At 36.9% G+C, this 25,645-nt stretch overlaps 1 long non-coding RNA gene across 6 annotated transcripts in view; it reads right to left on the bottom strand.

Moving 5' to 3' along the window:
- Positions 1–25,645, bottom strand: part of LOC136026670 (uncharacterized) — an 85,786-nt gene that overhangs the window by 46,596 nt on the left and 13,545 nt on the right. For 2 of the 6 annotated variants that reach the window (XR_010617383.1, XR_010617380.1), the window contains 2 exons: positions 23,110–23,284; positions 5,921–6,033 (listed from right to left, as the gene is read on the bottom strand). This is a non-coding gene — a long non-coding RNA (uncharacterized LOC136026670). Of the gene's footprint in view, positions 1–5,920; positions 6,034–6,894; positions 6,987–22,805; positions 22,891–23,109; positions 23,285–25,645 lie in introns of those variants that run through there. The other 4 variants (XR_010617382.1, XR_010617384.1, XR_010617381.1 and 1 more) reach the window with 4 other exon arrangements.

Below are 25,645 nucleotides of genomic sequence, written 5' to 3' on the forward strand. Positions count from 1 at the left end.
CGAAAAAATAAACTTGAAAATACCTTGTAAATTGTATGACCGAGATGTTTTCTTTGCAGATCTAATAATTCTCCCAATGGATTGAGATATATGAAGCTATGGTACACATTATCACAATTTAAAGACTGCGAACTCAGTTTTGAAATAAAGAGTGATTTCTGAGACTGAATTAAGTAGTTGACAGCTATGAACATAAAACCAGATGTAAAAAAAAACTTTGACAACTTTAAAAGATAAGATAAAACTATACTTATCTTTGACAAAGGTAATATGAAAGCATTGTCCAGAACGAAGAGATGCACCCAAGTAAAAGGTTAAAAAATAAATTTACTAATAGAGGTGGTAAATGAAAGGGGAACCAGGTGGAAAGGAGGCTAGAAATAGAGAGAACAAGAGCTAAGAGCTCATATGGCACTTGTGACGAGGCAAGAAGAGCTAAGAGCTCATATGATATGAGCTCGAACAAAATTCTAAGAATCAATAGATTGATTTAAAAGGAAAACCAGAGGCTTAATGCCGGTCATGATTTAAAATAAAGAGCTCTGAGTCACGATGTCCTTCTAAATATCAAAATTCATTAAGACCCGATCACCTACTCGTAAGTTATAAATACCTATTTTTTTCTAATTTTTCTTCTCCCTTTAGCCCCCCAGATGAATGAATCTGGTAAACGACTTTATCAAGTCAATTTGTGCAGCTCCCTGACACGCCTACCAATTTTCATCGTCCTAGCATGTCCAGAAGCACCAAACTCGCCAAATCGCTGAACGCCTCCCCCCAACTCCCCCAAAGAGAGCGAATCCAGTACGGTTACGTCAATCACGTATCAAGGACATTTGCTTATTCTATCCACCAAGCTTTATCCCGATTCCTCCACTCCAAGTGTATTCCAAGATTTCCCCCTCCAACTCCCCCCAATGTCAAAAGATCTGGTCGGGATTTGAAATAATCGCTCTGAGACATGAATTCCATCTAAATATCAAATTTCATTAAGATCCGATCACCTATTCGTAAGATAAAAAATACCCCAATTTTCACGTATTCCAAGAATTCTGGTTTCCACCTCCAACTCCCCCCAATGTTACAGGATCTGGTCGGAATTTAAAATTAGAGCTTTAAATCACTTGCTGCTTCTAAATATCAAATTTCATTAAGATCTGCTCACCCTTTCGTAAGTAACAAATACCTCCATTTTCAAAATTAACCCCCCCCCAACTCCACCAAAGAGAGCAGATCCGGTCCGGTTATGTCAGTCACGTATCTTAGACAGGTTTGTATTCTTCCCATCCAGTTTCATCCTGATCTCTCCGCTTTAAGTATTTTCTAAGATTTCTGCCACCCCCTCCAACTGCCCCCCCCCAATGACACTGGATCCGGTTGAGATTTAAAATAAGAGATCTGAGTTACGAGGTCCTTCTAAATATGAAGTTTCATGAAAATATGATCACTCCTTCATAAGTTAAAAATACGTCATTTTTTCTAATTTTTAAGAATTAACCCCCCCCCCAATAGAATATATCCGTTCAAATTATGTAAATCACGTAACTAAGACTTCTGCTAATTTTTCCCACCAAGTTTCGTCCCGATCTAAGCGTTTTTCATGATTTTAGGTTCCCCCACCCCAAACTCCGCCCAGTGTCACTAGATCCGGTCGGGATTTAAAATAGGAGCTTTGAGACACGATATCCTTCTAAATATCAAATTTCATTGAGATCAGATCACCCGTTCGTAAGTTAAAAGTACCTCATGTTTTCTAATTTTTCAGAATTATCCCCCCCCCCAACTACCCCAAAGAGAGCGGATCCGTTCCGGTTATGTCAATCATATATCTAGGACTTGTGCTGGTTTTCCCACCAAGTTTAATCCCGATCTCTCCACTCTAAGTGTTTCAAAGATTTTGAGTTCCCCCCCACCCCACTCCCTACCAAATCCCCCCCAATGTCACGAGATCCGGTCAGGATTTAAAATAACAGCTCTGAGACACGATATCCTTCCAAACATCAAATTTCATTAAGATCTGATCAACCGTTCGTAAGTTAAATATACTTCTATTTTTCTATTTTTTTCAAATTAACGGGCCACCCACTCCCCCAAGATGGTCAAATCGGGAAAACGATGTTTCTAATTTAATCTGGTCTGGTCCCTGATACGCCTGCCAAATTTCCTCGTCCTAGCTTACCTGGAATTGCCTAAAGTAGCAAAACCGGGACCGACAGACAGATCGACAGACCGACAGAATTTGTGATTGCTATATGTCACTTGGTTAATACCAAGTGCCAGAAAAACAGAAGAATAATGTAAGAGATAAAATAGAAGATACTTGCGTTTATTTGGATCGTATTTTTGCAAAATATTTATTTAGCATTTTAGTATGATTTTCTATTCAGTTTAATTATCAAAAAGGAAACCGAACCATCAATTTTTTATATTCTTCTTTATCTAGGAGTCTTTCGAAAGCTCACATGAACGATTGGCCAAAATCCCTAATTTCAAATTAACAAGTAAATCAATTAAAATATTATGTTTTTCAATCCAATAATTAAGCTCAAATCCCAACTACAAAACACAAAGAAAAGATTTAAAGGAAATAAATTAATGTTACAAATTTCCTTCAGTGATTTTCGGCAGAGGGAATAGTCCGCAGAGAGGAAGGTCCCAAAGGGAATTTCCAGTGAAGCGGAGTGGGTTTTCCATCGGAATTCTCTTATGGAAAAGATTTTCCGCAAAACAGAGTTTGTTTCGATGTTTTTTTTTTTTTTTTTTTTTTTTTTACTGCAGGTTGGTGGAGATCCCTGTCAAAAAATCTGTTTTTATTTTGACTATTCTTTATTTCACAAATGCGTAAAATCGCCCTCAATTTCTAGATTATAATTCCTTTTTTTTTTTCAACCGTCATGCAGCTTTTATGTCAAAACAAAACCTTTTTTTTTTTGCAAAAGCCAATTTATTTCTAGAAGTAGATATATTTCCTATCAATTGTCCTACCTATACAAAAAGCTGCAATTTGACAGAAGTTTCATGTAAAATTTCAAGAGAAACTCTTTTCTCTTTTTTTGAAAATAGTAATGTCAACAAAACCCTACATTTTATGCGTCAAATTTATGATATACTTTGGACTTTCTTATGATTCATACAGCTTTAATCTAAAAAACGGTAAACAAATTGTGAAAATATAATTTGATAGATGGATAAAATAGATTTTAGGCTATTGATTATTAACAAAACTGACTCGTTAGGTTCAATCACTTCAAAAAAGACAGTGATCAATTAGTGGATAAATATTAAAAAAAAATAAAACGGTAATTACGGGTCATTAAAATTATATCAGAGTATACGCAGACATACAGAGTATATAAAGACGCTTTAAAAACAACTAAAGACTTTTTAAAACCTTGTTTGTCATGTAAATCAATTCAGGTATAATCAGGTAATTCATCTATATAATCAGGTAAATCAAGTATGTAAAATCAATAAGGCCCCCTTATTGTCCTAGGAAAAAAAAAATCAAACTATCCTGAGATGACAAAAAAAAAAAACCGATTAATTTTTATTACAGTATCTTTATTGCTGCCCCGCCTTTTGAATATGTTGGGAAAAATATATACTGAACCCATAGAGAAAACGCGTCAAATGAAAGTAAAAAAAAACAGCTCAGTTTTGAAAAGAAACGGAGACGAGTTTTAAAATTTACCTCCCCCCTCCAAATTATTTTAAATTGAAAAAACAGCACTGTATTAAAAAGTGGATCTCGTTCACTGTTTTATCGAATTTTAAGATCAAATCCAAAAGGCATAGGCAACTCTTCAGGTAGTACTGAATCTTTGCTAGGTAATTTGCTACTCTTTACGAGTCAAGTGATCCTCATTCATTACCCCATATATTCTTGAAGGTCCTGGGCGCTTAGGGGATGGGGAGAAGTAGGTGATGCTTGAGGCCAGTAACGATTCGTCTGTAGTGTTTGCAGACTGAACAGATTTAAAGCCTGTACAACATCATTCATTTCTCAACTGATTTTCAGCAAAGAATTTCCAGTCTATTTCTTTTGGAGTGGGACACTCTTCTTGCTTTCTGGAAACGGTCTCAGCAATCAATTGGTAAAGCTTTTGGGCATCATTTATTATCGCGAAAGTTTCAGTTTCCGTTGCTACCACATCTCAAATATTTTAACTTGTCCATTTCCAAGTATCCATTTTTGGGTTTGGTTGCTGAGGCACGTCTTGCCTCTTTGATAATGGGCCCAACCATTTCTTTAAATTAAGAGCAGCAATACTAAATCGTATAGGATAGTTTTGAAACTTTGCCGAGGTTGGCTAGGACAGCAAAACTTTTACTGGGGAATAAAACACCTTAGGTGCAATCTTTGGGATATCAATTTGGAGAGGGGGGGGATTCAAAAGGTCCGTGACCTAGAGTGTTTAACATCATAGGAGCTTTACTTTGAGCCCAGGAGATAATGAAAGTAAAACTCAAATAACTAGAATTTATTGATTTTTTTTTTACGTCACATCAAATTACACCGCATGCCAAAGCTATTACACAAAAGCCGAATAGGATCAAAAAATATAAAATCTATAACCCTGAATTTAAAAGTGGTTATGGACCCACAATGTGAGGCGCTTGCGTATTCTTAGACTACCATATTCCTGTCCATGTCCCTCTTCACTGGGAGGACCTTCTGATCCGTCTACCAATATTTTCATGATTTATTTCCTATAATAGAACTACTTCCTAGAACGAACCCTTCCAGTTGTCTTGAATATATGTAAAAAATTCAAAATTCTGAGCATTTTGGTTTGATATTTCTTTATTTACTTAAGCCCCCCCCCCTCCCCAGTCTTCAGGTTTTTCTTAATCTTATTAAAATTGACATCCCTTTTCCATGCATATTTTTGCATCAATCTTATCAGGGGGACTCTCTTAGGCCCCTCTTAGATCTTAGATCTGCTTCTTTTATTTCTTATTTTTGGTTCCTTTCCCTTCAGCTAAAAATAACCCCGTCTCTCTCAATAAATTTTATCGTTCCTTTGTACCAGCTAATGTTTGCTTTTCAATATCATAACTTATTTTTACAATCTAAATCCCCATGCCTCAAGCTCGGGGTAGCTTTCTCACCTTCCTCCTTAAATTGCTACCATACATTGTTCATTCAAATTTTTACTTTTTGGTACTGCTTTTATACATTCCACGCGTATTTTTACCTTTCATCATTTGATGTTCACTGCTCAAACCTCCCTCCCACCCAATGGCCGAACAACCTGATTTCTCCTTTATTTAAAGCTAAGCTTTCCCAGACGAATTTATACCTTTCGTTAGGGCCTATTTCAGCTTCAATTACACCGTTTAAGTAATAGCAAGAATACTGATAACAGATTTTTGCCAACCTCTATGTTTTCTTCGGGTGATACCAACACCAGGCAGGCTCTCATGGCAACTTTTGACAGTTGCTCCAAACTGGGAAAACGCAGATCTTGAAAATTTTTCACGTAAAACAATATCATTAACATTAGTACATACACTCTTGCTTATGGCCCTTCAAACTTTTGAATTAAAAATAAGGCTTCTGTTTTCAAAGCTTTAGTGCCTAACACTGGAATTAAGAAAAATTAATATTTTTGAATTTGGTTTCAGTTATAAGTTTTAGTTTTGTTTAAAATCATATTTAAATATTCAATTTTGATCAAAGTTATTTTAAATTGTAATTTTGTTTTAAATATAATTTAAATGATGTGTTTCTTTCCGTTGTTTTACTTCAAAACCTCTTCTTCTTCTCTCTCTTTCATAACATAATTTAAACTATGGAATCTGAACCTTCCTGAATAAAGTTAATATCTTTAGGCAAAGCTGGCAAAAGTCTTTTTCTTTTAAAGCATCAGGGCAAGAAATTTGTTAAAGAGTTTTCAGGAAAAAACTCGAATCTTACCCTGAACATAAGACGATACTCCTCATCTATGGTTTCAACTGACTCAAACTCTTATTATCCATGGTCAAACCCCGCGAAGGAGAAATAGAAGCTATAACCGTCTTGTTGTCTTACTGAAAAATAAGATATTCTTAATTATATTCAAAGTTCACTTTTTACCAGGCATTGATAGAACATTTTACAAGGTAATAATCATTAAAGAGATTACACTAATTTTTTTATGCTTATATAAAAGGAGTAATTCTCGAGACAAGCTATATCATTTAACTGCAACTACGTGAAATCTTTAGGAATAAGAAAGAGAAATTATAATTTATGAAAATATGTCAATTTTGTACAGAGCTGTTCCTTCAGGAACAAAGATATTTCTCAAGGGTGTGTTACCGAAAGAATTAGCGGAGGGGGGGGGGTATTGAACAGTTTGGGAAATGTTTGACTATAGCTTTTGCAGAAAAAAGTTATAAATTTTGTAATATAATGAAAAAAAAAACAATAAACAATCAACAGTTAATTTTGCGAATTTGACATGGCCCTTCAAATTTGAAGTTTGAAAAATTCTTGGTAAAAGTTGAACAGCAAAAAGTAAATATTAACAAAAAACTATATACATTTACTGCTTTAAGAAAACTATAAAACAAACACAGCAAGAAAACAAGTAGTATATGCAACAAACTATAAAGATTATAGATCGAGTTTTGAAAGCATATAACACCCAGATAAAGAGTAATCGAGGATTAAAAAAATTATAGTAGGTGTGGAATTTTTACTTTCCTTTTAATCGAAGTGACATCTATTTACTTGAAAAGTTGAATTATGGTAAATGCTATTGAAATGTTTACAATATAAATGAAATCACAGAGAAAAGGAAAATGTTGATAAAATAACATTGGTTCTAGCAACAACTAATTTTAATTATTAAGGTTTGAGTTGAAGCAACAAGAAATATGGATTTTGTATTCAGACATCATACTCACTCGTTAGTTTTATCCAAACAATACTAGCATAAAGTTGTGATGGCACATTGGGATTGGAAATACAACAGATCAGTCATTTATAACAATTTGATATTGCCATCTATATTCTATGAAAAAAGGGCATACATCTCAAACATAGGTAGCGTTGACCAGGAAATAATTGCTGGTAAAATCATATAATTTATTCTTATATTTTATAGTTCAGAATTTAATACGAAATATTCAGTTTTGTTTCGAAAATTTTGTATATCTGATTCGTTGTACCCACAATGCTTTATACAGACTTTGCAAAAAAAAATAATAGTCTATTGCGGCAACCAAAAAAAAATTACAATATCATCAGTAAATACTAGTTGGATATTTCAATTTCAATTTATATGTACTTAAAATCGAATATAATACACACATTCCGTATATACTATAAGGAATGAATCAATTAAGAGTAAGAAAAAAACTAGATCTGCGTTGCAAGACCAACGTGAGGTGATGCGGCAATCGTGTTGCGAGAGCACTCGAAACACTTTGGTTTTGTTCCCTCGCTTCGATTAAACGCTGAAGTTGTTAAGCTGTTAAGTTGTTAAATCCCTTGCATTTCTTACCACTGAGACCAAATTGGTCTTACCATCAAATATACAGGAAGCAAATAATAGGTACACAAACTAGAACCACATTTTTGTATAGCCTACTGTTTGAAATATGGTCAGTCAGTTGGGTACCCAAAACAATCTATTGGCAATTTCTCTGGAAAGCATCTTAAAATCTTCCTGTTATTAGAAGCACCTATACTTCAGAACCATACTTAACTCTACCATCATTTTAGCTTCCAATATTCTAATCTAGGCTTGAAGATTTTTCTTCATATCCTGTCAATTTTTTTTCAACTGTAGAAAAATATCCTGGGACTTAGGCATTTAGCTTTTAATATCTTCAATGCACCCACCATTTTTACTAATAATACTACCTAGGTCAATTAAGCTGTCTGCTTGATCAATGTTTTGTTACCCAGTGTCACCTGGTCATTTTGACTTACTCCTAGCCTTAGCAACCTAGTCTACTAAACATTAATTTTCAAACCTATTGTAGCACCCTGAACTTGCAAAACGTCAAGAAGCTCATTCATTTTCCTCATACTTTCATCTAAGATGCTGAAATCATCAACAAAATCTAACTCCAAGAAATGTTTACTTCCCCCATTGGTTCCATGTTTTACATTAGCCTTTGCTTATCTCCTTAGGCCAAAGTCTATCAAAATAATCTACCCAAATAGGCAGAGAACACAAAACAACTTAACTCCTGATTTTGAACAAAACCAGCTACTAACCTCTTTTACTACCTTGACTTTAGCATTGTTATTTATGTACATAGCATTAATTACTTTGATATATTTGATTGTTAGGCTACACCATAAAAAGTCAATACCTTTGCTAAAGGTCTTCAATAAGCTGAATCAAACCATTGCTCATAATCTGTAGAAATGACGACAAAAGGTGTTCGATAACTCAGGCACTTCTTAATTATTAATGTCCCAGTAAAATTGTGAACATTCTCTATGCTTCCTAAGAGCACACTGTTCTTCTCTTAAAGTTTTGTCTACTGTATCTCCTAGTCTAGAAATTATACCCTGAATTGCAGTTGCTAACAATAGGACAAAACTCGTATCCTTACTATGATTACCATCATACTAATTAATTAGCTAGCTGTGGAAACTTTTTAATTAGAAAGGCTGTGGCTAATACCTAAAAATAAACAATTGGCTTTACATCACTTTTGTTCTACAGAGGTTTCAATTAGGATTTTCTTAAAATTCTTAGGTCCTACCCTTTTTCAAAAATCACATTCATAATCTTTAGTAACCTATTTATAAGCCCATAACCACCATATTTAAGAACCCATTTACCAATTATCAGCACCTGGGGCATTATCATGTTTTAATCATTTTAGTACTGTCACTAATTGTTCCTCACAAAATAAATCATCCTTCAAATTTCATCGTCCTAGCTTATCTGGAATTGCTTAAACCAGCAAAACCAGGACAGACAGAGCCATCATGAGATGGCTCTGGTTGACGCTTTGCAGCAGTCCCAGAGACCTTTCTAAGTATAGCTTAATTGTGCCTGTTTCATGTAATATGACGAAAGGATACTGTTTATTATATAATTATTGACACTCCCAAGTTTGTCTAATGTGTGGGCCATGCCATTGAAATATGATTAAGTAGTCTTAATCGGACTGTTTTTACCTGAGTTAACTGTGGCGCCATCTTTTTTTTGCAAAAATTCTAAGTTCAACTTAATTGTACCTGTTTCACGCAATATAACGAAGGAATACTATTTATAATATAGTTATTAACACTATTAAGTTAGTCTTATGTGTGTGCCATGCCATTCAAATATGATAAAGAAGTCTTAATTGGACTGTTTTCACCTGATCTAACTGTGGCGCCATCTTTTTTTGCAAAACTCGTAACATTAAATTTGCTCGGAAGAACGCCAGATGACAGACCATTACCCCAAGAGCTCCTGTCTAACCGTAAGAAGCGAAAGCGATGCCGCAAGCGTGGCGGAAAACGAGCTCAGCTGATGATCCCAGTTATCGTTTCATTAAGATCAACTAGTCTTGCTCCAAAAACCTCACCCCATCAACGTATCCTTGTTAAGATAGACTGTTCTACAAATGCCAATATGCCATCTCTTATTCCCTTCAATCAAGCTCCGGTATGTTCGACTAGTAGTGATCTGCCTCCCCCTCTATTAAGGTCAGTGACTTTTAATTCGAAAAATAGAATGCCGAATTTTCTCGTTATAAACTGCCAGTCATTGTGTAACAAAATGGAAGAATTTGAAGTTATCGTCCGTCAAAATAGTATCCCAGTTATCGCAGTTACAGAAACTTGGAATCTTGATGGGTTGTCAGGTCATATGGCAGGTTACAAAATTTTCCTGAGCACACGTGCTGATCGAGGTGAGCATAGACTAGGTGGAGGTGTTGCCTTGTACATACGGAAAGACATCCCTTGTAAGTTATTACCGGAATTATTAGATCCAGCTCATGAAGTAATCTGGGCTATTTGCAAACCTAAATCTCTTCCCCGGCGCTTTTCTTGTATTATAGTCGCTTCAGTATATTACCCGGAAAGTGCAAGAAACCGGGGTGACTTGGTCTTCTACCTCCAAACGACTGTTGATCATCTGAGAAGTATATACAGTAGCCCCGCTTTTATTATAGGAGAAGACTTTAACCAAACCAAGAAGAGTTGGTTATCATCTTGTTTGTCTTTAAAACAAGTAGTACACATACCCACCCACTCTTTGGGGGGCATATTGGACCTTATACTCACAAATTGTGATGATTTTTACTCCCCTCCCTTTTCTCTTGGTCCCGTTGGTATGTCAGACCACAACGCAATTCTTTGGAAAGCAAGAGTCTTTACCAAAGCCCAAACTATCCCGTGTCGCTGTTCGTCCTTGTACGGAGTCGGCCATCTGTGAATACGGTCGATGGATTGGCACATATTACTTCCCCGAAGTGTACAATACCGGGCTCTTGGAAACTAAGGTATCCGATTTCAATGCCACGTTATACAGTCAATACCTAAAGATCTTTACAACAAAATCATTTGTTGTTAGTGAATACGACAAACCATGGATATCCCCAGCTATTAAATCACTAATAAAAACGAGGTCTCGCCTCTACTCCCGTGGTGATATAATCAACGGCAAGAAATTGCTAAATCAAATAGTCTCTTTGGTAAAGAAAGCCAAAGCTCGGTATGGTTGTGAAACCATGCCCTACCAATTACTTACTTCAGACCCCAAAAAGTGGCACAACGCTGTGAAAAAGGTGGCCGGCCAAGCTTTTGACAGCAGTGTAAAGATCAGCAATGATGGCGGGTCATTAATCAGTGCAGAAGAAGTGAGTGAATTCTTCACCAAGATCTGTACTACCTATCCAACTATTACGGCTCATGAAAAGTCCACCATACTCGAAAAATGTGAGCCTGAGAACAACATAATAGTCAGTGAGTTTGATGTTTACATGGAATTACGGAAGATCAAACCGAATACATCTTCATACCCTGGTGAATTACCTGCCAAACTGCTACGTAAATATGCAGCCTTCATAGCATTACCACTGTCCAGCATCATTAACGAGTGTTTTGCTTCTGGCTTTTTCCCGTCACAGTGGAAAAGGGCCTATATTAGAATTATTCCAAAAAAGCGCGCCCCTAGTGCATGCGACGATCTCCGCCCGATCTCACTTACACCTTGTTTGGCGAAAGTAACTGAGGCCTTTATACTTAAGTTTCTTCTGAAACAAATTCATGGGCGTAATGATGATAGAAGGTAATAAGCTTACCTAAGCTATGGATGTCAGGTGACTGATTTTTCTTCTAACGATAATTTCGACAGGACCTGTGCCTGTCATCATCAGGTTAATTCAAATTTCTTGCCGGAAAGTAAAATCACTAAATAAATAAAACTAAAAACACTGAACAACACTAATTATGAGCCGAACCTGGAGTTATTGTTGTGCCATGGCCCGAATTTTAGTAGAGGCGTTGATGGCTGCTGTCCTGGTGGATCTTAAAGAGGTTGGGCCTTTAGGAAAGGGGTGGAGTCTTTTGTGAGTTTTCAATTTATGGGTGATTGGTTCCCAAATTTCGCTAATATGAAACTCACTATTGTCTTTATTGATGGCTGGTTTATTTTTAGCAATTTCCAAAGCTTCTCTGATTTTCTGCTTTAAGAGTTGTGGGACAATAGCAATAAGTTGGGCTTGGTCAAACTTAATGGAGTGGGAAGGGTTTTCAAAGATATGATGGGCCAATGCAGAGAAATTATCTTCCTCCTTTAGCTTTGTCTTTTTAAGGCAGGCATCAATGGAATCAGCATGTTCTTTTAATCGGTGATGTAGAGGTCTCATGGTACGACCTATATAGGTATCACCACAACTGCAAGGAATCTCATATACCCCTGGTGGATCTGAAGTAATCTTATCCTTGCCTTTGTTCAAGAAGGAGGAAATAGTCCTTCCAGAGGGAAAAAACACCTCAAAGCCAAGTCTAGTGAGTTTGGAACTTAAAATGTCAGTAATGCCCTTGATATAAGGTAATGACAAAAAGGGTTTATCATCTTCAATCTTAGGAGCGAAATTCTTGGTAATTCCACGCATCTTTCTCCTGAAAATAACCTTGTCAATGACTTTTCGGGGGTATCCGTTACCTATCAGAACATCTCTTATGTAATCAAGTTCAGCCTTCAGCTCAAAATCAGAGGAGCACACTAGAAATGCTCTATCAACCAACGAATAGACTACAGAATTTTTAACTATAGGGTGGTTATAGGAGTCATATCTCAGATATCTATCACTATGAGTTGGCTTTCTATACACACTCAAGTCCAACCTAGTTTCTCGTTTTGTAATGAGGACATCTAAGAAGGGTAAATTGCAGTTATTTTCAAGTTCAATGGTGAACTTAATATCTGAGTCCTGCTTGTTAAAAATATTGAGAAAGGATATTAATTTGTCTTGTGCCCCATTCCAAATTATTAAGCAATCGTCAACATATCTCATGTAGAGTTGGAGATACTTGAAGTCCTGTTTGAAGATATTAGTTTCAATATGTTGTAGAAACACCTCGCTAAGAACTGGTGCCAAGGCTGATCCCATTGGTATGCCCCAAATCTGTTTATAAGTTTGATGCCTGAAAGTAAAGTAAGCATTGCTGAGACATAAAGTCGTGAGAGTAATGATTTCTGTGGAGTCTAAGCAAGTCAGTTCTCTCCAGGAACCATCCTTTTCTAAAGCTGATTGTAAAGCTGGTATAAGACGCGGCAAGGGTATGCTGGTAAATAAAGATACAACATCAAAACTGCACATTGTGGTATTCTCCCCAATGTTGATGTTGAATCGTTAGATTCAATGTTGATCGTTAGAAGAAAAATCAGTCACCTGACATCCATAGCTTAGGTAAGCTTATTACCTTCTATCATCATTATGTATGAAAGTCAGGTTGGCCTCAGAGAATATATTACAAATACCTATGGAGGGTATGTGGCCAAACAAGTCAAAGATCTATCTCTCCTATTTAGGAAGAAAGCTAGAATTATTAATCACCAAAAATTCTTACAACAATGTAAGAAACTAGATCTAATTCCACACTCTATGAGACCCAGAGTGAAAATATCTAGTAAGAACTATAAATCTGCACAGCACAGAGCTGGCCTAATCTTTATCAACCATGAATTAAATGACCTACAACAGCGGAGAAATATGGTTTTTCAACAGATAAACACAATTAGACAGCAACTGAGTAATACTCTTAGCCTAGAAGACCTCACCAAAGTTGGCAAGATCCATGACAAAGATTTTAAGTTTGTCTTTTCAATAACCAGAAAAGTACATATAGATAAGCTGGAAAAGCTTAAGTTTGGGAAGTTTTCTTCTAGGGATACATACATTCCTAGAGTATCTCCAGGTCCAGCAGTCATCAATTTAAGTCAACAAACTTTTGACCAAAAGAAATTAGACATTCTTTCAAAAGGATGGAAATTTTCTATCCCCCCCAAACACATACCAGTAGAACAAATCATATCCAATGTAGATTCAGTTATAACTCTAAATAAGACAAAAATCAATGTTGACCCACAAGATATTAGAAGCTTGGTTTCTAATACCCTACGGAAAGGTTTTTCCAAAAAGAAACTTGCTGAGGAGAATCTAACAAAAGATGAAATGAAAGTCCTCACAGATCTTAAGAATGATACCAATATCATAATTACCAAAGCTGATAAAGGCAATACAATAGTTATCCTTAATGAGACTGAGTATGTCAGCAAATCATTAAACCTCTTGAGTGACAATAAAGTGTATGAAAAAGTTGACGTTAATGCTGTAAAGGTTGCTTATGATAATGTCAAAAAAGCTCTGGATAATCTCAGCCTTACCAATAGGATTAATGATAAACTTTACCGAACACTCCTTCCTGTCAGACCAGTCATTCCTAGATTTTATGGTGTACCGAAAATTCACAAACCAGATATACCCCTTAGACCTATTATCTCAACAGTAGGTTCAGCCACACAGAAGTTGGAAAGATATTTGGCTGGTATTTTAAGATCCATAACCCTCAGCAGCAAGCACACAATAAGAAATACTAAAGAAGTAGTTGATAAGCTAAATAGCATCAACATTGGGGAGAATACCACAATGTGCAGTTTTGATGTTGTATCTTTATTTACCAGCATACCCTTGCCGCGTCTTATACCAGCTTTACAATCAGCTTTAGAAAAGGATGGTTCCTGGAGAGAACTGACTTGCTTGGACTCCACAGAAATCATTACTCTCACGTCTTTATGTCTCAGCAATGCTTACTTTACTTTCAGACATCAAACTTATAAACAGATTTGGGGCATACCAATGGGATCAGCCTTGGCACCAGTTCTTAGCGAGGTGTTTCTACAACATATTGAAACTAATATCTTCAAACAGGACTTCAAGTATCTCCAACTCTACATGAGATATGTTGACGATTGCTTAATAATTTGGAATGGGGCACAGGACAAATTAATATCCTTTCTCAATATTTTTAACAAGCAGGACTCAGATATTAAGTTCACCATTGAACTTGAAAATAACTGCAATTTACCCTTCTTAGATGTCCTCATTACAAAACGAGAAACTAGGTTGGACTTGAGTGTGTATAGAAAGCCAACTCATAGTGATAGATATCTGAGATATGACTCCTATAACCACCCTATAGTTAAAAATTCTGTAGTCTATTCGTTGGTTGATAGAGCATTTCTAGTGTGCTCCTCTGATTTTGAGCTGAAGGCTGAACTTGATTACATAAGAGATGTTCTGATAGGTAACGGATACCCCCGAAAAGTCATTGACAAGGTTATTTTCAGGAGAAAGATGCGTGGAATTACCAAGAATTTCGCTCCTAAGATTGAAGATGATAAACCCTTTTTGTCATTACCTTATATCAAGGGCATTACTGACATTTTAAGTTCCAAACTCACTAGACTTGGCTTTGAGGTGTTTTTTCCCTCTGGAAGGACTATTTCCTCCTTCTTGAACAAAGGCAAGGATAAGATTACTTCAGATCCACCAGGGGTATATGAGATTCCTTGCAGTTGTGGTGATACCTATATAGGTCGTACCATGAGACCTCTACATCACCGATTAAAAGAACATGCTGATTCCATTGATGCCTGCCTTAAAAAGACAAAGCTAAAGGAGGAAGATAATTTCTCTGCATTGGCCCATCATATCTTTGAAAACCCTTCCCACTCCATTAAGTTTGACCAAGCCCAACTTATTGCTATTGTCCCACAACTCTTAAAGCAGAAAATCAGAGAAGCTTTGGAAATTGCTAAAAATAAACCAGCCATCAATAAAGACAATAGTGAGTTTCATATTAGCGAAATTTGGGAACCAATCACCCATAAATTGAAAACTCACAAAAGACTCCACCCCTTTCCTAAAGGCCCAACCTCTTTAAGATCCACCAGGACAGCAGCCATCAACGCCTCTACTAAAATTCGGGCCATGGCACAACAATAACTCCAGGTTCGGCTCATAATTAGTGTTGTTCAGTGTTTTTAGTTTTATTTATTTAGTGATTTTACTTTCCGGCAAGAAATTTGAATTAACCTGATGATGACAGGCACAGGTCCTGTCGAAATTATCGTTAGAAGAAAAATCAGTCACCTGACATCCATAGCTTAGGTAAGCTTATTACCTTCTATCATCATTACGCCCATGAATTTGTTTCAGAAGAAACTTAAGTATAAAGGCCTCAGTTACTTTCGCCAAACAAGGTGTAAGTGAGATCGGGCGGAGATCGTCGCATGCACTAGGGGCGCGCTTTTTTGGAATAATTCTAATATAGGCCCTTTTCCACTGTGACGGGAAAAAGCCAGAAGCAAAACACTCGTTAATGATGCTGGACAGTGGTAATGCTATGAAGGCTGCATATTCACGTAGCAGTTTGGCAGGTAATTCACCAGGGTATGAAGATGTATTCGGTTTGATCTTCCGTAATTCCATGTAAACATCAAACTCACTGACTATTATGTTGTTCTCAGGCTCACATTTTTCAAGTATGGTGGACTTTTCATGAGCCGTAATAGTTGGATAGGTAGTACAGATCTTGGTGAAGAATTCACTCACTTCTTCTGCACTGATTAATGACCCGCCATGATTGCTGATCTTTACACTGCTGTCAAAAACTTGGCCGGCCACCTTTTTCACAGCGTTGTGCCACTTTTTGGGGTCTGAAGTAAGTAATTGGTAGGGCATGGTTTCACGACCATACCGAGCTTTGGCTTTCTTTACCAAAGAGACTATTTGATTTAGCAATTTCTTGCCGTTGATTATATCACCACGGGAGTAGAGGCGAGACCTCGTTTTTATTAGTGATTTAATAGCTGGGGATATCCATGGTTTGTCGTATTCACTAACAACAAATGATTTTGTTGTAAAGATCTTTAGGTATTGACTGTATAGCGTGGCATTGAAATCGGATACCTTAGTTTCCAAGAGCCCGGTATTGTACACTTCGGGGAAGTCATATGTGCCAATCCATCGACCGTATTCACAGATGGCCGACTCCGTACAAGGACGAACAGTGACACGGGATAGTTTGGGCTTTGGTAAAGACTCTCGCTTTCCAAAGAATTGCGTTGTGGTCTGACATACCAACGGGACCAAGAGAAAAGGGAGGGGAGTAAAAATCATCACAATTTGTGAGTATAAGGTCCAATATGCCCCCCAAAGAGTGGGTGGGTATGTGTACTACTTGTTTTAAAGACAAACAAGATGATAACCAACTCTTCTTGGTTTGGTTAAAGTCTTCTCCTATAATAAAAGCGGGGCTACTGTATATACTTCTCAGATGATCAACAGTCGTTTGGAGGTAGAAGACCAAGTCACCCCGGTTTCTTGCAATTTCCGGGTAATATACTGAAGCGACTATAATACAAGAAAAGCGCCGGGGAAGAGATTTAGGTTTGCAAATAGCCCAGATTACTTCATGAGCTGGATCTAATAATTCCGGTAATAATTTACAAGGGATGTCTTTCCGTATGTACAAGGCAACACCTCCACCTAGTCTATGCTCACCTCGATCAGCACGTGTGCTCAGGAAAATTTTGTAACCTGCCATATGACCTGACAACCCATCAAGATTCCAAGTTTCTGTAACTGCGATAACTGGGATACTATTTTGACGGACGATAACTTCAAATTCTTCCATTTTGTTACACAATGACTGGCAGTTTATAACGAGAAAATTCGGCATTCTATTTTTCGAATTAAAAGTCACTGACCTTAATAGAGGGGGAGGCAGATCACTACTAGTCGAACATACCGGAGCTTGATTGAAGGGAATAAGAGATGGCATATTGGCATTTGTAGAACAGTCTATCTTAACAAGGATACGTTGATGGGGTGAGGTTTTTGGAGCAAGACTAGTTGATCTTAATGAAACGATAACTGGGATCATCAGCTGACCTCGTTTTCCGCCACGCTTGCGGCATCGCTTTCGCTTCTTACGGTTAGACAGGAGCTCTTGGGGTAATGGTCTGTCATCTGGCGTTCTTCCGAGCAAATTTAATGTTACGAGTTTTGCAAAAAAAGATGGCGCCACAGTTAGCTCAGGTGAAAACAGTCCAATTAAGACTTCTTTATCATATTTGAATGGCATGGCACACACATAAGACTAACTTAATAGTGTTAATAACTATATTATAAATAGTATTCCTTCGTTATATTGCGTGAAACAGGTACAATTAAGTTGAACTTAGAATTTTTGCAAAAAAAAAGATGGCACCACAGTTAACTCAGGTAAAAACAGTCCGATTAAGACTACTTAATCATATTTCAATGGCATGGCCCACACATTAGACAAACTTAGGAGTGTCAATAATTATATAATAAACAGTATCCTTTCGTCATATTACATGAAACAGGCACAATTAAGCTATACTTAGAAAGGTCTCTGGGACTGCTGCAAAGCGTCAACCAGAGCCATCTCATGATGGCTCTGTCTGTCCTGGTTTTGCTGGTTTAAGCAATTCCAGATAAGCTAGGACGATGAAATTTGAAGGATGATTTATTTTGTGAGGAACAATTAGTGACAGTACTAAAATGATTAAAACATGATAATGCCCCAGGTGCTGATAATTGGTAAATGGGTTCTTAAATATGGTGGTTATGGGCTTATAAATAGGTTACTAAAGATTATGAATGTGATTTTTGAAAAAGGGTAGGACCTAAGAATTTTAAGAAAATCCTAATTGAAACCTCTGTAGAACAAAAGTGATGTAAAGCCAATTGTTTATTTTTAGGTATTAGCCACAGCCTTTCTAATTAAAAAGTTTCCACAGCTAGCTAATTACACCTCACGTTGGCCCTTGCGACGTAGATCTATTTTTTTTCTTACTCTTAATTTATGCATTCCTTATAGTATATACGGAATGTGTATATTATATTCGATTTTAAGTACATATAAATTGAAATTGAAATATCCAACTGGTATTTACTGTTGATTTTTGTAATTTTTTTTGGTTGCCACAATAGACTATTAATTTTTTTTTTGCCAAGTCTGTATAAAACATTATGGGTACAACGAATCAGATATACAAAATTTTCGAAACAAAACTGAATATTTCGTCTTAAATTCTGAACTATAAAATATAAGAATAAATTAATTGATTTTACCAGCAATTATTTCCTGGTCAACGCTACCTATGTTTGAGATGTATGCCCTTTTTTCATAGAATATAGATTGTTTGGATAAAACTAACGAGTGAGTATGATGTCTGAATACAAAATCCATATTTCTTGTTGCTTCAACTCAAAACATAATAATTAAAATCAGTTGTTGCTAGAGCCAATGTTATTTTATCAACATTTTCCTTTTCTCTGTGATTTCATTTATATTATAAATATTTCAATAGCATTTACTTGATAATAATCGACATAATTTGAGGTTCCATCCTGGGACTATTCGAAAGTCAAATGACTTTATTCGAATGGCACTTGGTATTAACCGAGTGACCTATAGCGAGCGCAAATTCTTTCGGTCTGTCTGAGAGAGAGAGAGAGAGAGAGATCGGTATATTTAAAACCTATTGTAGCATAGAGCTAAATTCTGTTTTTTCACAAAAATCATACATTTAAACAAAAATCACACACTACAACTCAGCATTAAAAACTGATGTGAAAAAAGGCACAAATGAGTTTGCGTATCGATTGGTTCGTACTTTAGGGGGTACAAGTTTATTTCGTAATCGAGTTCGGCTATTGGGAGGGGCTGGTTCGGGTAGTAAAGATCGGTGGCTCTTATTGGCTAGGATGAATTTTCCAAATTGGTGAATAAGGTGTTCCAGCCGGACTTTAAGTGGAGATAAACTTAATTTAGCGAGGGCTTGATCGTAGGGTATGCCACGGTCTCGGAGTATAATCCTTGTTGCTCTTTTCTGGACGCACTCTATGTCGCGTAATAGATACGCTGTGCGGATAGCAGATGGACCCCACACCGGGCACGCGTACTCGAGCAACGGGCGAACATAACATGTGTAGGCATGGAGAAGGCTTTTAATATCACACCCAAAACGCCTCATTTTGGTAAGTGTCTGAAGGCTTGCATTAGCTTTGTGGACGGTTAACTTAATATGGGCACTGAAACTACAGTCACTAGTGAAAGTTACTCCTAAGATTTTTATTTCGTTCACAATCGGGAAAGGGACTAGAGGCATATCTATATTCCGCTTCAGAGGGTTGAAACGAATTATCTTCGACTTGGCTACGTTAATGGTAAGATCATGACTTGAGCATTCGGTCTTTAGCTGATCAAATAACTGGTCTGAAAACTGCTTTGCTATGATAGTGTTTTCGAACAGGTAAGCGAGCACTATGGATAGATCATCTACAAACTTGTAACGGTCGTCGTGATGGTTAAGCAGGGAATTAATTACAGCCAGGAAAATTATTCCAGCTAATTTTGTGCCTTGTGGGGCCCCGCAAGAAGTATCTGACCATGATGAATCCGAATCGTTTTCGTGGAGTGCAAAGACTTTTTGTTTTCGGCCAGTTAAGAAGTCGAGTACAAGGCCAAGGGTGCATCGTTTGGCCCCCATTTCCTGGAGATTCATGCCTGCAGTCCGGTGGCGGATTAGGTCAAAGGCCTTTTGGAAATCCACTGCGCAAATGTCGACGAAACAGCTACCTTTTTCAAGCCATTGGAGGACGCAGTCAAACATCAGTACTAGGTAGATTGTAGTATTACACTTGGGGAGTCCACCGTACTGGAATTTATCAATATGCCCATGAATTATATATTCTCTGAGGCCAACCTGACTTTCATACATAATGATGATAGAAGGTAATAAGCTTACCTAAGCTATGGATGTCAGGTGACTGATTTTTCTTCTAACGATAATTTCGACAGGACCTGTGCCTGTCATCATCAGGTTAATTCAAATTTCTTGCCGGAAAGTAAAATCACTAAATAAATAAAACTAAAAACACTGAACAACACTAATTATGAGCCGAACCTGGAGTTATTGTTGTGCCATGGCCCGAATTTTGGTAGAGGCGTTGATGGCTGCTGTCCTGGTGGATCTTAAAGAGGTTGGGCCTTTAGGAAAGGGGTGGAGTCTTTTGTGAGTTTTCAATTTATGGGTGATTGGTTCCCAAATTTCGCTAATATGAAACTCACCATTGTCTTTATTGATGGCTGGTTTATTTTTAGCAATTTCCAAAGCTTCTCTGATTTTCTGCTTTAAGAGTTGTGGGACAATAGCAATAAGTTGGGCTTGGTCAAACTTAATGGAGTGGGAAGGGTTTTCAAAGATATGATGGGCCAATGCAGAGAAATTATCTTCCTCCTTTAGCTTTGTCTTTTTAAGGCAGGCATCAATGGAATCAGCATGTTCTTTTAATCGGTGATGTAGAGGTCTCATGGTACGACCTATATAGGTATCACCACAACTGCAAGGAATCTCATATACCCCTGGTAGATCTGAAGTAATCTTATCCTTGCCTTTGTTCAAGAAGGAGGAAATAGTCCTTCCAGAGGGAAAAAACACCTTAAAGCCAAGTTTAGTGAGTTTGGAACTTAAAATGTCAGTAATGCCCTTGATATAAGGTAATGACAAAAAGGGTTTATCATCTTCAATCTTAGGAGCGAAATTCTTGGTAATTCCACTCATCTTTCTCCTGAAAATAACCTTGTCAATGACTTTTCGGGGGTATCCGTTACCTATCAGAACATCTCTTATATAATCAAGTTCAGCCTTCAGCTCAAAATCAGAGGAGCACACCAGAAATGCTCTATCAACCAACGAATAGACTACAGAATTTTTAACTATAGGGTGGTTATAGGAGTCATATCTCAGATATCTATCACTATGAGTTGGCTTTCTATACACACTCAAGTCCAACCTAGTTTCTCGTTTTGTAATGAGGACATCTAAGAAGGGTAAATTGCAGTTATTTTCAAGTTCAATGGTGAACTTAATATCTGGGTCCTGCTTGTTAAAAATATTGAGAAAGGATATTAATTTGTCTTGTGCCCCATTCCAAATTATTAAGCAATCGTCAACATATCTCATGTAGAGTTGGAGATACTTGAAGTCCTGTTTGAAGATATTAGTTTCAATATGTTGTAGAAACACCTCGCTAAGAACTGGTGCCAAGGCTGATCCCATTGGTATGCCCCAAATCTGTTTATAAGTTTGATGTCTGAAAGTAAAGTAAGCATTGCTGAGACATAAAGACGTGAGAGTAATGATTTCTGTGGAGTCCAAGCAAGTCAGTTCTCTCCAGGAACCATCCTTTTCTAAAGCTGATTGTAAAGCTGGTATAAGACGCGGCAAGGGTATGCTGGTAAATAAAGATACAACATCAAAACTGCACATTGTGGTATTCTCCCCAATGTTGATGCTATTTAGCTTATCAACTACTTCTTTAGTATTTCTTATTGTGTGCTTGCTGCTGAGGGTTATGGATCTTAAAATACCAGCCAAATATCTTTCCAACTTCTGTGTGGCTGAACCTACTGTTGAGATAATAGGTCTAAGGGGTATATCTGGTTTGTGAATTTTCGGTACATTATAAAATCTAGGAATGACTGGTCTGACAGGAAGGAGTGTTCGGTAAAGTTTATCATTAATCCTATTGGTAAGGCTGAGATTATCCAGAGCTTTTTTGACATTATCATAAGCAACCTTTACAGCATTAACGTCAACTTTTTCATACACTTTATTGTCACTCAAGAGGTTTAATGATTTGCTGACATACTCAGTCTCATTAAGGATAACTATTGTATTGCCTTTATCAGCTTTGGTAATTATGATATTGGTATCATTCTTAAGATCTGTGAGGACTTTCATTTCACCTTTTGTTAGATTCTCCTCAGCAAGTTTCTTTTTGGAAAAACCTTTCCGTAGGGTATTAGAAACCAAGCTTCTAATATCTTGTGGGTCAATATTGATTTTTGTCTTATTTAGAGTTATAACTGAATCTACATTGGATATGATTTGTTCTACTGGTATGTGTTTGGGGGGATAGAAAATTTCCATCCTTAACCTAACAACGTCGCTTAGACGTTTTCGCTTTACAAGACGCACCGCATTGACTTGGATTTTTGCTCTATGTTCGTTTCTATACTATTATATTAGTTTATTGTATACTTCTATTTACTATCTTCCCTGAATCTCTCCCGTTCTTTTGAATCTGTTTACTTTTTTTTTACTTTTTTCTTTCAACTCTGTAGATCTTCCAGAGGGACGATATTCATAAAATAAATAACAATAATTAAAATATTATATAATTATAGTGATTACAGGTAATAATGATTACAATTTCTACAGGTAGAATTGTTTAATTGGAAAACAAACCTGTGCCTCTTCGTCCTGTTCTCTGCCTTTTTCATAATTCTTAGTCGACTGGGTAGGTTCAAGAATCTTACATTTTTGGCAACATCCCCCCCAAACACATACCAGTAGAACAAATCATATCCAATGTAGATTCAGTTATAACTCTAAATAAGACAAAAATCAATGTTGACCCACAAGATATTAGAAGCTTGGTTTCTAATACCCTACGGAAAGGTTTTTCCAAAAAGAAACTTGCTGAGGAGAATCTAACAAAAGATGAAATGATCCATGAATGATCATAGAATTGTTTAATTGGAAAACAAACCTGTGCCTCTTCGTCCTGTTCTCTGCCTTTTTCATAATTCTTAGTCGACTGGGTAGGTTCAAGAATCTTACATTTTTGGCAACATGATTTTGGGTCGGGTTGGTACCAATTACTCTTGGGATATTGGTGCTTGGGGCATGTCAATCCAGGGCAGTCAATCTTCAAGTGTTCCAGTCTATGAAAATAGATAGAATGAATTCTTTTAACTCTCAGGGTTTTTTTATTGTGGTTAAATAACACTAGTCGACCAAATCAGCCTTTAGTGTGGCTGAATACAAGAGAAAGGAAAACAAATTTTCCCTTTCGTCTTTTAGTAATTTGAATTTAAGTGTTTCTATTAATATATTATCATCGCAAAGCTAGTAAAACTGGACGAAAACCTAAAAATTATTATAATCTTTTCTATGGTTCATTAAGCAGTTGAAACACAGGAATTTATATTTGGGAGAAGGGGGAAGACAAATTCAACGAAACAGGCAGATTTTGTGAACAAAGTACTAGTTGAGAGAAAGCAGAATCTATAAAAAAGAAAGGTCCTAGAGTGCCGGAACAGAAATTGTAGCTGAGACATGAAGTCCCCAGAGTAAACAAATAGATCTGATTATGTATACAAAACTCTTCTACAGGTAGCAGCAGGATTTAGCATACTCTATAAAAGTCTGTCCTGCTCTTTTGCCCAAGCTCCACCCTTTATTACCCTCGTAAGTTGAGCATTATCCTTTACCATTTGATACCTATAAAGGTACAAATTTAAGCGTTATGACGTAAGTATAACTCTATCGCGTAAGTATAAATCTATTTAGCAAACGTAGTTTATGACGTAAGAATAAGTCCACTGAGCAAAGTCATGAGTACAGTCCTGAAACGCAAACATTTTCGAAGTGTTTTTGTTTGATTAACCGTATCATCGTCTGCTTGGTAGTGGGATTGTATAAATTACTAAGATGTGTTTGCCACCATTAGCTCCTCCCTCTGTGAGTCATGTCAAGCACACTAGTGTTGCTCCAAAGAAAAATTCTGCCACTTCAACCCTACAACTATGATTTTTCAAATTTCGATTTGAATATAGTTTAAACAATTCAATTTGCAAACTTCTGATGGAGTAAACTCAGTAGATTCGATTACAAAATAAAATGCCATTTCATCCACATGGTGATTGGGGGTTTCTCTGGCCAATTATTCTTTTGTCTTTATGAAAAATTCACACCTAAGGTGGGTCAACAGCTTAAAAATCACTTTGCGAGTCTTATTGTCGGCTGACCGTCTCATTGGTAAGTTTTCTCAGCACACAACAGAGAACTTCCGAAACAATTTTGGAAAAAAACGGATAGGGGATCTTAAACCTACGAACACCTTGAAAAGCTAGTTTAAAATAAAGAAAACGTCTAGTCTCTTTCTAATTATTATTCAAAACGCTGTCTAATCAATGTGCACACTACTACTACTAGTAAATCCCAACAGCATGAAGCAGCCTGAGGCCAACACAAATACAGACACTCCTCCTCTATCCCAATCCATCCAAAACATCCTCTTTACACCCACCCAGGAAGTTTCCATTTCCTTTAAATCTTTCTTTAAGATGTCCTTCCACACCAGACAAGGATGGCTAGCTTTCCGTTTAATCCTAGGCGGTTGGCCGAAAAGGACAATCTTCGGCAATCTGTCATCCTTCATCTGCACAACGTGCCCATGCCATCTCAGCTTTTCTTTCATTATAGCCCTAGAAAGCGGGATTGAACCATATTTTTCGAAGAGCCTACTGTATGAAATACAGTCAGTGAGTCAGGTACCCAGAACAATCTGTAGGTAATTTCTCTCGAAAACATCTAGCAAATCTTCATCCGCTTTTCGGAAAACCCATGCTTCAGAGCCATATTTGACTACTGCCATCACTTTAGCTTCTAACATTCTAATCTCGGTTTGCAGACTTATCTTGCTATTCTTCCAAATTTTTTTTTAGCTGTGAAAAAACACCCTGAGCATTGACTATTCTACTTTTAACATCTTCACTGCTCCAATCGTCTTTACTAATAATGCTACCAAGGTAAGTGAAACTCCCCGCCTGATCATTCTTTTCGTTACCCAACGTAACCTTTTAATTTTCACTTATTCCTAGCCTTAGTGACTTAAAACCTCTAAAAATTCATTCATTCTGATCATACTTTCATCTAGGATGCGTAAATCCTTAGCATAATCTATGTCCACCAGAGTTTCCATTCCCCATTTGATTCCATGGTCTCCAATTGCCTTTCCTGTGCTCCTTAAGACGAAGTCCATCAAAATGATCCATATAAGGGGGGATAGAACACAGCCCTGTTTAACTCCTGATTTAATACAAAACCAGATGCTAAATTCATATCCTACCCTAGCCCCAGCAGTGTTATTCTTGTACATAGCACTAATCACTTTAGTATATTTGTCTGGTATACCATACAAGGATAAAACCTTTGCTAAAGCTCTTCCATCAACAGAGTCATACGCCTGCTCATAATCTACAAGACTGAGAATCAAAGGTATTTGATAACTCAGGCACTTC

This window comes from Artemia franciscana, chromosome 4 (assembly GCF_032884065.1).
Source record: "Artemia franciscana chromosome 4, ASM3288406v1, whole genome shotgun sequence".
Taxonomy (NCBI): domain Eukaryota; kingdom Metazoa; phylum Arthropoda; class Branchiopoda; order Anostraca; family Artemiidae; genus Artemia; species Artemia franciscana.